This window comes from Parasteatoda tepidariorum, chromosome 10 (assembly GCF_043381705.1).
Source record: "Parasteatoda tepidariorum isolate YZ-2023 chromosome 10, CAS_Ptep_4.0, whole genome shotgun sequence".
Lineage (NCBI taxonomy): Eukaryota > Metazoa > Arthropoda > Arachnida > Araneae > Theridiidae > Parasteatoda > Parasteatoda tepidariorum.
In genome coordinates, this window is record NC_092213.1 from 17,487,222 (window position 1) to 17,502,048 (window position 14,827).

At 26.9% G+C, this 14,827-nt stretch overlaps 1 protein-coding gene across 1 annotated transcript in view; it reads left to right on the forward strand.

Moving 5' to 3' along the window:
- LOC107451782 (probable G-protein coupled receptor AH9.1) overlaps positions 1-14,827 on the forward strand; it is a 90,066-nt gene that overhangs the window by 8,387 nt on the left and 66,852 nt on the right. The gene's annotated exons all lie outside the window — the stretch shown is intronic.

Sequence of the window (14,827 nt, forward strand, 5' to 3'; positions counted from 1 at the left end):
GAAATTTATTGGGAGGGCTAGTAATTTATCTCTGGGTAATGGAAATATTGACCAATGTTAAAAAGTAAAATTGGAAAAATATCGATATTTCCGAGTCATATATGGTGATATTAAAATTCTGATATCTTGCACACGTTATTGCTGTCGGAGTACTTTTGAAAAATCCATGATCAAAGAGTTTTTTTTTTTAAAAAAAAAAAGCTGACCTGTTCTGATGTGGCTACTCAGGAAACTTTCATTCCGATTTTGATCATTTTTTTATAAATAAACATAAACTTTGTTTTTGTTAATTTTTAATTATCTCTTTGTGAAAAAAGTTTAAATGAATTTAAATATTAATTTTGCTAACAATTTTAAATTTAATGAAACTATTTCTTTCCGAATAATTTGAATAGAGAAAAGATATATTTAGTATTATACTCCAAATTTGTAATTTTGACTAAATTATGTTGAAAGTAAATTTTCACAGTTTTTTCTCTCTTTAATTTTGATTATTCAACAAAATCCCTTTATAAAGTTACATATGAAAAAGTTAAGTCATGAGGTTCCTCTTATTATTATTCTTGATACCATTTCCTAGCAAACTGAGTAGAACAGATTGAGCATTAATATTATCATTAATGTTAACGTTAATGTTTCTGTAATGTTACATTAATGTTTCATTAATTTTTCATTAATGTTAACGTTAATATTTCATTAATGCTACATTAACTTTTCATTAAAATTTGAATTATGTTAATCTAAATGTTTCATTATAGCCCTATTAATGTTTCATTAATATTTCAGCAATGTCAATATCAATGTTTTTCCTTAATGTACATTAATATCAATTACTTATCAATGCTCTTTAATATTAACATTTATATTTTATCATTATTAATATCAATATTAATGAACACGAATATTTTTTTTTGCATTTTTATTTGTGATTTTTTAAATTGTTTTATTTTTGTATTTTATTAGAATAATTATATAACAAATTTGATGCAGATTATTGTTAATTTATGATCTGCGAACAAAGGCAGCTGTAATGAGTATATGTTCATGTAAAGTTCTTTTGCAATTGTGCAATTTGGTCTCGTTGAACTACTTATAAAGAATTTAAATTTCTCTTGGAATATTTAAGAAACACTTTAATTTGGTAAACGCATGGTTTATAGCAGAAGTTTAGGTAGTTCTTTAATGTAATGCATAAATGTACACGAAAAATAAGCTTTTAATTTCAAGTTATTTTTCTAAATATAATTTTTTTTATCGTTAGAGATTAATTAAGATAGGTTTTATTTCATTTTAATATTTTATATTCATGTATAAAAATCTTTTTTTTTAAGCACAGAGTATTTTTTTATGTATTTAAGTGTATTTTTAATTTTAAATTTCATTTATTTATTTATTTATTTATTTAGGAAACTAAAGATCAAATACTTTTTAGAGAATTTTAAAAAACAAATTTAGATTTTTAAATTTCTTCTCTTTTTTAATAAATATCATTAAAAATGTAGTTAGATAAAAAAAATAAGTAGAGAATTTATGTTTTTTGTCCTTTATTTCCTTAATCTTTCTGAAAAATAGTTTGGTTTAGTAAAAAAAAAGAAAGGAAAAGAAAGATAATTTCACCGCAGGAAAAGAACTCAACCATCCTGCATTTAAAACATTTCATATTTTCGAAATCCCATTTCAAAGAAGGAAAAAAAACACAAATAAAATCATTATTTTACAGTTTAGTTGAGTTATGTTATTGCTTTAACGTTGAATTGTATCAATAAAATGCAAGCTTTTTCTAAAAAAATGCATTAAAAAGAAATAAGTATCAATATTTCATAAGTTTCTTATCATATTTCAAGACCCAAGGGGAAGAAATTTTATATTTTTAGTCCCTTTTGTGTTTTGTTTTTATTCCTTATTTATGAATCAGTACACCAGATTATAGTAAATTTTGTTTACTTAATTTTGAACATTTTTCCGTTCTCTGCCAGCATAAAAACATAAAAATACTAAAGTACGCATTTTTATGCTTTTTATTCTAACTATGCATAAAACAAAATTTGCAAACTAGTTACCTTTATAAAATTAACTTTATTTTCGTTCCAATAAACAAGATAAATTGGTATTTTCTAAGCCTCGCATTATTAAATGATGCGCAATTTTGTTTTCAAATCATTTATTGAAATAGTTTAGTTCGTTTGTTACTGCTCTATTTCTTTTTAAACAATATTTACATTATTTATGTTGGGTTTTACATAACTTGAAAAAATAAAACAATATATAGAAATATTTGTGTAGTTATAGTTGAGTTATCAGTACTTATTTCAACACTTTTGAGTAAAGTGCATCGAATTCATTTAGCATATTTTTTTCAATTTAATTTATCTTTTTTATTGCCATAGAAACATAAGAAAAATACAATTATTTTCTTAAAACATTTTCATTGCCTTTTATGCGAAATAAAAAAAAACTGTAAGAACTGATAAATGAAAAAAGAAGTAGAGAGGTATAATTTTTGTATAGGATTCTTTAATCAGAAGATAGTATAATGCATTTCCATTAAAAAGTAAATGTCATGAATATCCATTACGAATATCAATTAAGATTTTTTTTAATTCCGAAATATGTAAAATGCCCAAAATATGGAGTACAACAATATCATATTAGAAAAATAGGCCCATTTTTGAGAATGTCATGATTGTGTAAAATGCCTGAAATATGGAATTTTGCAACATAACGTTTTGTAAAAAATTATTTATTTTTGAGAATTTCATGATTATATAAAATACCACAAATATGGAGCAATGCAGTACCATATTAGAAAGAAAAAGGCATTTTGTGACTGTCATGATAATGTAAAATGTCAGAAATATGAAGTAACGCATAATATCATATTGAAAAAAAGGCTTAGTTCTATAAAGTTTAGGATAACTTTTGAAACTTTAATATCTTTGAAAATTTGAAATTATAAAAAATGAAGTTTGAAAGTTTGGCAACATTAAAATGTTTTGTTTTGATTTTACTAACTGGAGAATATTAATAATAATAAAACGAAAATTATGGCTAGAATGAGAAAAAGAATTATGAGAAAGTTTGATTTTGAGTCAGTGTAGTGAGGTATTAACTGAAGCAGACACATACACGCATACATTCAGGGTGATTAAAGAAAGATGGGCTAAATTTTAGGAAGTTATTGTACACACCCAAGCAAACAATTTTTATCAAAGAATGCATGGTCGAAATCAAAGCACAAAGGTGCTGGGGCATTTGGAATGTTGTTTCATGCAAACGTGAAAGCTCCATTCCTGCTGCGAGTTATAATTTGCATGTTATGGGATGAAGAAGAACTGGTATGCAAATTTTCGTCCCGATTCTTAGAAAAAAGCTGCTGATTCAAGAATACAATGTCAATCGCGGTAGTAACGCATCTGAAGATGTTGCCCTTCTCTAATAAGGAAAAAGTCGATATGCATTTTGTTTATGGAGCTGCAAATGGAAATAGCTTAGAGGCTCAACGATTGCTCGGAGAAGGATTTCCAAACAGGTGGTTGCCTAACAGAAAAACATTTCAGCGCTTGCACCGACAGTTGTGGGAGATGGGATCTTTTCTTTCAGCCTGGTTGGTTGCAGATCGTGCAAGGACAGACGGAATGGTGGAGGAAGCTATTTTGTATATGTTGGCTGATCAGTCAAGTACAAAAACACGAGCGGAGGCAATACACAAGAGGTACAATTACAGGTATCGCAATCCACAACATGGCAAATAGCGAAGGATGAACGCTTGGACCCTTATCATGTTCAACGAGTCCAGGGACTGACTCAAAGGAATTATCCTAGTCGTGTGCAATTTGTCCACTGGTTTCTGCAGAAGAACGCTGTAAATCCTGATTTTTTTGCAACTGTTCTTATCACGGATGAAGTTACCTTCACGCGAGATGGTGCATTTAACACGCACAATCAGTATGTATGGGCAGAAGTAAATCCACATGCCACTTATCCACATTCACATCAGCGACATTTTTTTTATCAATGTTTGGGCAGGAATAATCGACGGCCATTCACTCGGACCTTTTCTTCTGCCAGAACGCCTTGACGGGAAAAAATACCTCAAGTTTCTGCAGCAGGTGCTGCCAGACATGTTGAACGACGCTCCTCGACACATATGGTGGGTAATGTGGTTCGAACAGGATGGAGCACCAGCTCATTACGTACGAGAGGTGAGAAACTATCTGGGCGTAACCTTTCCAAACCAATGTTTCGTTTTGCTTCGTTGCTTATTTTTAATTAATTACGTAAAAAGGTTTAATCCTATAGTATTTATTTTTAAATTTATCTTTTCTTTTAAAGTATTGCCTTTAAAGCATGTATCACATCGAAATTTATAAAAGTGCTCCATTATTGAAATGTATTAATTTTTAAGTTCTTACATATTAAAGCATGCAAAGATTTTGCATTTTTCATTTTCTAAAACCTTTTTTGATCAAAATCTTCATTATTTGCTTTATCTTTGACGAGTAAAACATGACGAATAACATCGTTTTGATTCCGAATAGTTTGCCAATTATTATGTAATTCTAATTTGTACCAAACCAATGGATTGGGCTAGGTAGTGCTATAGCTTGGCCACCGTGCGCACCAGATCTTTCATGTCTGGATTTCTTTTTGTAGGGACAGCTGGAGGCTCTTTTGTATGAGATTCCCAATGAATCTGCAGAAGAACTTTTCGCCAAGCTTTCGACCGCTGCAGGGGAAGTTCGCTATATGCCTGGTGTGTTTCAGAATGTTCGCGAATATTATCTTTGCCGTTGTGCTGCGTGAATAGCCACTGCCGGCCACTTTTTTGAACACTTATCATAATCACATGCCATTAAATTTGCTTTTATAACCTAATTTCATCGCTCTTTGTGTGTTTTTGCCTTATATAAGAACATAACCTTTGACTCCCTTGAACAGTTTTGCGTTTTGTTTTCGACTATCCATTTATAATGCAAATTAATTAAAAGGATTATGAAAAAGTTTGATGTTTGTGCAATAAAGCATACATAAAAATCATGTATTATGACTTGGATAGCAAAAAGGAATTATGAAAAAAGTTTCATTTCGATGTTCGTAGAATAAAGCATAAACTACTGTTTATACATAAACCAGCATCGAGTTGCATAGCAAAAATACTTAAAATACAGTTATCCATTAATATTCTAATGCACATATATCATAATCTAATGTTACATTACCATCAAAAAAAATTTTCTGAAGCTTAAAACTATTTTAAAATTCATTTTACATGATCTAATGACTAATGCTTTTCTCAAAAGATTCACAGAAAAATTAACTATATATAAGTTTCGAACATGAATGCATAAAAGTTGTTTTATTTTCGCAAAGTTAGTACGTGTATTCATAAATTTAAATGAATTTTATTTCCTTAAGATATTCAGAATTTGAATTTTTTGAAATACGTTACAAAAGTTAAAATAACTTTGCAAAACTTTCTCAAGGTATATGATTTATTTAATAATTCAAAAAGTAATTTCGTACTTGTTTTTCAAAATTATACATAGCTTTCTGACTTAAATAGTAATAAGACACTTTTTTAAATATGTGTGTTTGCTTAAATAGAAATAGACTTGAACATTTTTAATTTTCTTCCTTACGAAACTAATATTTCATTTCATTTTGGAATTCTGTATAAAACATTATATATATTTTGATTTAAAAAGTAGAAAAAGTATAATACAACATATCATAAGATTATTGTCATGCAAAAGTTTGAAAACTTTTATCTGCAAATGTATTAGAAATTTAAGTATCAATACTGATTAACTAAGATTAAATACAAATAATGCAAATTAATTAAGTAAAGTTAAGACTCACAGTTTTCTTTGAAGTGAAAAGACGGTAATTAGACTCTGAGTTTCTGTGAAAGTTCATTCTTTCATTAAAAACAGGAGTTTCAATTTGACTATGCATCAATATTTCTGTTCTCGATGTAACATGTTTTTGGAGAGAAAAAAACATATAACTGAAAATGAAGCACTAGGATAAATATTTCAGTAATCAGAAACTAATTAATCCGCATTTATTTTCATTACTTACTATGAACTCACATCTGGCAATGTCACGATACGAATTTTAATACAAAATCCGTAACAAATAATAACGACTTTTTTTAATGAATATTTAAATGACTTTAACTTTCAGTGATATCAACTCATGATAGAGTTTAAGAAAAAAAACATTTTAAGATAAATATGGGAGTTGACTGTATGGGAAACAGGCTGAATGGGAAATATACAGCCTGAATAATTTCAAAGTAAATATTTTTTTATTTGCATCCCAAATTTTTGGTTACATTTAGAAAGTATTCTTATTAATATTATTATGTACTTCAAAAAGTCAGGTTTGAATACTTTTTTTCAAAATACTATGCAAATAAAGTTTATTTATTAGAAGAATATATAATTAAATAATTTTCGGTCTTATACACTGCGCAATAAATATAAATGTTTGGAAACTATTGTGTAACTACTGTGATGTCATCTCTAAATACCGAAAATTTTTTGTTCACGTTAGAGTCTTTTAAACAAACCTAACTTAAAGCTGGGGATCATGAAGGCGAACAGACTCATTGATCTAATCTGATTCATGTAAGGACCTTTTAAAGAAACCTAACATAAAGTCATGAGGGTGAACAGATTAATGGATCTAATCTGATTCATGTAAGGACCTTTTAAACAAACCTGGCATAAAGCTGGGGATCATGAGGGTGAACAGACTCATTTATCTAATCTGATTCATATTAGAAGAAAAATAAGGAAGTTTAAGAGTTATTGGATAGCAGAAGACACATGAAAGGTATTTCCTTTTCGAAAAAAATGACAAGTGTCAATCATGAGTGTTACTAAATGAAATAAAGATAAAATAAAGGAATAGAGAAAAAACTGTGTGATAAATCTAATTAATGCACTCAAATATCTACAGCGGTCATATTAACCACAAATGGATGATCCAGTTAAATCGTAATTTTATGCACTCATTTAATATTCTAATAAAATTTAACTTTACTGCTTTTGAAAGTCTCAAAACGATAGAAAAAGTCACGAAATTCAAGTAAGCTGGCATAATTATTTTCTGACTTAGCGCAGCTCAAAGTTGATTAAAGGTCAAAATAACAGCGATGGTCATTCTAGTATTAAAGTTTAAATAAAAAAATTTAAATGTGATCTATACCATGTGTTTTGTAACTAAACTACTATCATATGTTTTTATTACATAGAGTGACATGTGACAAGGGGATAAAAGGAATGGGGAAGTGTGATACTTTATGATAACGTGAGAAAGCTGGTTAAAAGTATTGAAAAAAAAAGTATGATGTCACTTATGGGCAACCCCTCTGCCTTTAATTTGAAAAATATATCACTATTTCTTTAATATCGAACAAGTATTTGTCTATTTCTTTAAACTTGATATTCTTATATTTAATCTGTTTCTTTTAATCTATAAAGAAAAAATTCTTTTAAAAATGTAGTCATACACTATGATTGTAAAAGATAAAGTTGTCGATGTCAACCTTTTATTACTGATGAAATGGAAAACTAATTTGCGTCACATTTCAAACTAAGGAAGTAAAGTGACAGAAATAGTTTAATTTAAAAGAATCACCTTCAAAAGAATCATCGCAAAAAAAGCAATTTATTTCAAAGCGAAAGTAACAAGTTCTTTTTTTTTCCTAACAGATAATTTTTCCTTCATTTTCAAAAAAAAAAAATCCACTTCTTTTTACATCATTTAAAAACTAAGTATATGGCTCTAATACTAAGAAAAGGAAAAATCCTTTTTAGATATTTTTCTTGATACTTTGTTAAAAAGAGAAGGAAAAAAATAAAAAAAAAATTTTATGATATTTAAAAATAAACAAAAGTTTCAATGAAAAAACATTTAAAAAAAGTTACAGGACTGATACAAGTTATAACAAGTCAAAAATACAAATGATTTATTTTTCAGAGCTTAAAAGAATCAGTAAATACTTTTTATAATGAAGTTAGGCAGAGACTATTTAAATTTTTATTTCAAATCAGTGATTTAAATGATTTGACTTAAATGATTTGAATAAATGATTTGAATAAGTAATAAGTGACTCAAAGTGAAGTGACTTAAGTGATTTGAATAAGTAATTCTAACTCACTTAGGCTGTAAAAAGAAAATCGGTAGAAATAACTGCAAAAAGCAATGACAGCATTTTACCATTTCCATTTTACCTTATTTTTATTCACAATATTTATTTAATTTTAGTGAAACAGTAATTATTACCTAAAAAATTACGGCATATCACATTTTTGTTAAGTAAACTTCTACTGTGAATATGGGTTTCATTTGATTTCAAGACATTTATTCAAAACATTGTCTTATACTTTTTAAATTAGTGATTTTAATTAATTTATGTAAATCAGACGAGCAGTTTCATTTCGCTTTTATTATTATACTGACTTCCATTCAAAACACTATTCACTAACACTAAATGATCAAACGTGCACTATTTAAATTAGTAATTCAAATTTATTTATGTTAATCAGGCAAGTAATTGTAATTCTCTTTTATTATTATACTATTTTCCATTCACTCATTCAAAACATTGTCTTGTACTACTCAAATAAGTGATTTAAATTTATTTATGTTATTCAATCAAGAAAATTTAATTTGCTTTTTTTATTGTAATAGTTTATTCTGTGTCATGTAATTTAGTAAGTTTTAAGACTCTTTAGACTCTAAGGCCCTTACATCATTGTCAACTAAATAATTTTAAATATCAAAATCGAAAATATAAACGATTTAGTTACATAATTGCGAGAAAATAAAAATTATAAATAAATAACGAAATGTATCTCCCTTTTGAGATTTTAAAACTCAGAAATTTTTTAAACAATTTCAACCAAATTTAATATATTATTCTTTTTTTTAAATTGCGTAGCTCAAGATGACTGTGTTTCACAATTAAAAAGTAATGCATTTTACAATTTATAAGAATTTACGACTAAACTGTACCTTACAATTTAAACCATATCTATCAGATCGATCTCTTTGGTAAAGTATTATTATCTTTTTTTTCTGAGATTAGTCACTTAAGAAAGCTATGTTGATATCTATGTGCTGCATTTGATATTTGTCTCATAGCTGCTTTGTAAAAAAATCGTATAAAATTATAGTAAAAAGTGCCGCCACTAAGGGTACCAACATTTTTCACCGTTAAATCCATTATTGCCAGGACATGTTACGGGACAAACAAATCTGATATACTATAAATTTTTACTGTATAGTTACGGTAAAATTACGGTAAAATGAATTTAACGGATGATGTACCAGATCATAATTATCATAATTTTAATCCTGAATTATTTTTATTCTAGATTACTGGAAATATGTCCGTTCGTCTTTTTACAAATTAACGGAATTTTATCGACTATATCAATCTTTTGACTAAACTATTGGTACTAAATCTCATATATTGCCACTGACTTCATCCCATATTTAAAGATTTAGATAGACAAATATATAATATTTAGAAAATAAAATAGTTGCTTTTGCTAGGAACGAAATTTGTTGTTTTTGATTTCGTAACTTATATTATTATTTTATGAGTCTATTAACTTACATGTTTTTAAGTGCATTTACTTTAAATAATAAAGAATGCGTTTTATAAACATTTGAATATAGGAAAATCATTCTCTAAATCATATTTCTCTTTATTTTACACACTATTCATTAAATTAATTTTCTCTGTCATATTTACGATTTCGTAAAAATATTTAAAATAGATGGTTTCAACCAGAAAAAAAATTACGAAATTCTCCAGAAAAAACTCAGTTTATTCTATCCTATATCCTATTTAGACTATTTTAATAATATTTATCTCATGAGNTATATATATATATATAAATGCATTAATTAAGTTTTCAGATAGATAAGCAAGTTCTTTTGAGTTACAGCTTCCAAACAATACTTTCAGTTCGAATATACAAACTCTGCTGGAAATGTTAACGGCTGCTTTCTGGAATTGACGTTAAAATTCTCACGTCGCCTTTCAAAACAAGAGTTTCTGACGTGCCATAAAGTCGATGCCCATAGCTGCATGTTGAAGAATAAAGAGCTTTGCAGCACGTCATTGTGCCTTTTGAAGAAATATTTGGAAAACTGGATTTCTAACGTCCTTAAATTATTTATGTATTCTTTAAATTCTAGTAAATAAGAAATATTTATACGGAACGAAGCGTATAATTTAGCAATGAAAAAACTTTGAGATTTTAAATAAGCTAAAAAGAAATAAACTGGAACACATGAATTTCATAAAATTCAAAATATAATTGAATTTTAAATTGCAAATTACACATACATTTAGTGACACATATTTGGATTGAATGAAGCACTCAATTGTAAATTATTATTTTATTTGCTTAAAAGTTATATGCGGAAAGAAATTGAACACATAATTTAGTTTAAATAAAAACCGTAATTTCAAATTTAAATAATTAGTAACTAAATTAATTAGCATAATTGATTAATTGAATTAGTCTAATAAGTATTAATTATTAATAGTTTTATTAATTACTTAATTTAATTAATTTAATAAAAATGTATAATTTAGCTATTAAAAACTTAAAAAGTTTAAATAAACTAAAAAGAAACAAACTTGAATACATGAATTTCATTAAATTCAAAATATAATTGAATTTTCAACTGCAAATTACACGTTTAGTGACACGAATTTGGATTGAATTTGGATTTGGATGAACTCTATTTCGAATTATTAGTTTATTTGTTTAGAAATTATATCCTATCCAGAAGGTTCTCTTTAATTTAAACAAATCTTTCAAAAAAAATATTTTTCGAAAGATTTTATTTTTATATGAAGATTATAAAGGTTTTGCAAGCTATTTAAATCATTAGCACATCATTAGTATAACGAAATAAATTATAGTTTGGTTAGGAAAAAGAAAACTTTTGGTACTTTGCATGTGCAGAAAGAAATTAAACACATAATTTGGTTTTTAAATTAAGAGTGTAATTTAAAATTTAAATAATTTGAATACCATAATTAATTAATTAATTACCACGATTTCAAAGCATAATTACTGAAAAATATTTTGCTTGGTTTTAAAAATAATTATCTATTTAGTTAGTTATATTCTGTTCTAATATGCTATCGTCTCCTTTGAAAAAATCGCTTCGAAATTTAAGTTTCTAACATTATAAAGTATTTACACAAGTAGTGAAATCTTATTTCTTATAAATAAAAAAATAAATTGTAACTAACTAAATGCATAGTTAAGTTTAAAGAAAAATTTTAAATTACAGTTTATACAGTTAGTTTTAAAAAATCTTTTAACAGTCAACAGAAAAGATGAAACTAATTAAACTATGTTCAAATAAAAACAAAATTTCAATTCAGTACTCAATTGAAAATGCTTTTATTTCTTAAAAATTATGCTTAAAATTTTAACAGGCTAAATTTGTTTGAAGCCTATCTATATAATTAAACTCCTATCTTAACATAAGTTTATTGGTTATACTAGTTTGTTAAGCATGCATTTACAGAAAAAAAAAACAATTTTTAAATTTTAATTGTAAAGTGAAAAACAAAACCTTTTTAGCTTTTGTTTGCTAATTCTCAATTACGAACATCATGCTACACTAAATTAAGGACAGTAGAGCTAGAATGCTTTTTTAGAACTTGGTTTAGACAATAACTCTTTTTTTCCTAAAACTATGATTTGAAATAGTTTAATTACGTTTCTGAAACATCTTATAAAAAAACAAACAAATAAGTATGGTTTAAAATCCTTAAGCTCCATAACGTGGTTGTCTGTATGCAAAAAATATAAGCACAAGCTATTTAAAGTGTTCAAGTAATTTTTGCTGTGTGAATTTAGGATAAATTGCAATTTGCGTCGCAGACACTTTCAAATTTCTAAGAAATACTTCAAATAAAATTGCTTTGACAAAAATATTTCCCTTTTTGTACAAGCAAGCTGGTCAGATGGTCGAGCAGTTGGAGTGCCTAACTCGAAACTAATGGTCGAGGGTTCGATCCCGGATCATGGAAGTTTCCCTCTGTGTAGTCCTCTGTTATGAATATGTGAATGTAGTCCACCCTATGAACGGGTATATGTGGCAATGTGTCGTGAGTAATGTTACTCGCCTCCGTGACTATGATTCACAGGTGCCCTCCGAGTAACGTTAAAAAGTAACATTTCCGCCATCTTCCAAGGCAAATGAAGAGGGCTTCAGAGGAAGGTGCCTGCCGTTAAAAGGAAAAATATATAAATCAACTATAAATAAATGAATAAAAGGAATTAGAAAATTCAAAGGCTTTAAATAGTTACTTTCAAAACAAATTTTAAATGTTTGACTTATCTGACTAAATGTTTAACTTTATCTAATGTTTAACTTATCTGACTAAAAAGAAAACTTTTGACATTTTACATGTACAGAAAGAAATTAAACACATAATTTGGTTTTTGAATCAATGGGTCAATGAATTATAATATAAACTGTTAAGTTTGAAATATCATGAAACATTTTAGCAATCATAACATCTTAGATTTTTCTGGATATCTAACTTTTAAAACGTTTTTATTTACTTTAAATTATAATTGAGTTTATTTACGATTAAATAGGAAAATAAATTCCAATTATTCGCAGAAAAATACTTTTCAAATACTTTCCTGCCAACTTTTATTATTTTGAATGACGTTAATTCGATTTCATTCAGATTAGATATTTTTGGTTTCAACATCATTTTGAATACTATATGAAATTTAGAATTATGCCTATTTAAATCTACTTAACATTTTCGATAAATTTACTTTTTTTAACTAACCAAGTGCTTAATATTAAGTCCCATGGTCAAAAGTTTATTGACCTCAACCATACTTTCTTTTTATTTTGAAACTTTTATCATTTTTGAAACATTGCTGTTTAACTTTTGTGATTGCCTTCAATTCTCTATCACAGAATGTCAAGCTCTTATATATTGACTTCATTTATAATAAAAGTAAATTGCATAAGTAATTTATGAGAGTAATTGAATAATAGAAATAAGTTTTTGCTTTCCTTTTTAAAAAACAAAAACATAAGTTTTCTAAAGAATAAATGCCGCGAACCTATATTTTAGTGAGAAATACAAAACAAAGAAAAGTAATCTAGAAAATTTCTAATAAGAAAGTTTAGATTAAAAGCACTGAAACTAGTTTCATTACCTGATAAAACTTAAATTTTTTTTCTAAGAATTGCTTTTGAACTTTTCTTATTTCTTCCGTCAGTCAAATAGGTTTTCATGTGTTTAATTTCGTTTTCTTTGTTAGCGACTTAAGTTTAATAAAATAATAATAAAATTTAAACGTATCGCAAATTAATAGCCAAGAAATATCAAAACAAATTCTTTCAAATTATTGGTGAAGAAGACGGGATTGAAAATGTTAAATATGATTTGTCATATGAGAATTGAAGGTGTTTCTGATGATCTTGTTTCAACTTTTTAAGAATACAACTCAACCCCACTGCACTCAATAATATTTTTCATTTATATATTAATGAATATGTTTCATTAATATGTTTCATAGTTATGTTTCATTAACATGGTTTATTAATAATATGATTCATATATGATTTAAATTTCGTGAAATACAGATTAATATAATTGGGTTAAGCAATTTGAATAACCCTGCACGTTATATTACATACTTAAAAGTCATTATACGCAATATCTATGGGTTTTGTATTAGTCATTCTGCAAAATGAGCCGGCAATGCTTAAAATTTTAAACATACCATATATCGCTGATTAATTTTAGACATTCTATGATTATTACAATCGGAATTCTGTGAAAAATTCCGAATTAATTTACGCTATATCGTTACTTTAATCAGATCCATTTTACCGTAAAATATTATACCGTCTTTTTTACAGTAATATTTATTTAATTAGAATGATTCAGTGATTTTACGATAAGTATTATTGTAAAAATTACGGTGTATCAGAGTTTTTGTTCCATAACATGTTCCAGTAAAAATTGATTTCATGGTAAAAAATACCGTCATCTTGACAGTCCGTAATTTGATTCGTAATTTTTTGCAGTGTAGATTAGGTACTTTGACGTTACAAGAGGATTCTCATTCATATTAATATAAACTTGCAAGCTGAAAAGAAACAGAATGGTGATTTTAATTCACTCTATTATAAAGAACATTGATTAAAGCTTTCACATTTAAAGGTATAAATTAATGAATATCCCTTCGATTTATAATGAAATTGCGTTGAACACTTTGAATAACCTTGCATATTATATTACAAACTTTATCGAGTCTTTGTACACAATACCTGTGGGTTTGGTATTAGTCATTCTCTAAAATGCGTTGGCATTGCTTAAAATTTTGACTATACCATATTTCGCTAATTAATTTTAGATTACGACTACTTCAGAGCAAAACCTTCCGGATCAAATTACGGTATATCGTTAATGTTATCGTAAATATTATCGTATTTTCTTCAGTAATATTTATTTAATTAGAATGATTTGATGCTTTTACGGTAAGAAAATTTACCGTAAAAACATCAAATCTTTATGGTAAAAAGCACCTGAGTACCCGTAAGTTGATCCGAATTTTTTTTACAGTGTAGATGGCGTAAAATACACAATACTTTACAAGCAGATTCTCATTTAAATTAGTTTAAGCTTGTAAATTGAAAAAAACCTGAATGCTAGTTTTAATTCACTCTATTCTAATTATATGAACAAAAGCTTTTACACTTAAAGGCATTATTTAATGATTATCCAATTCGATTCAAT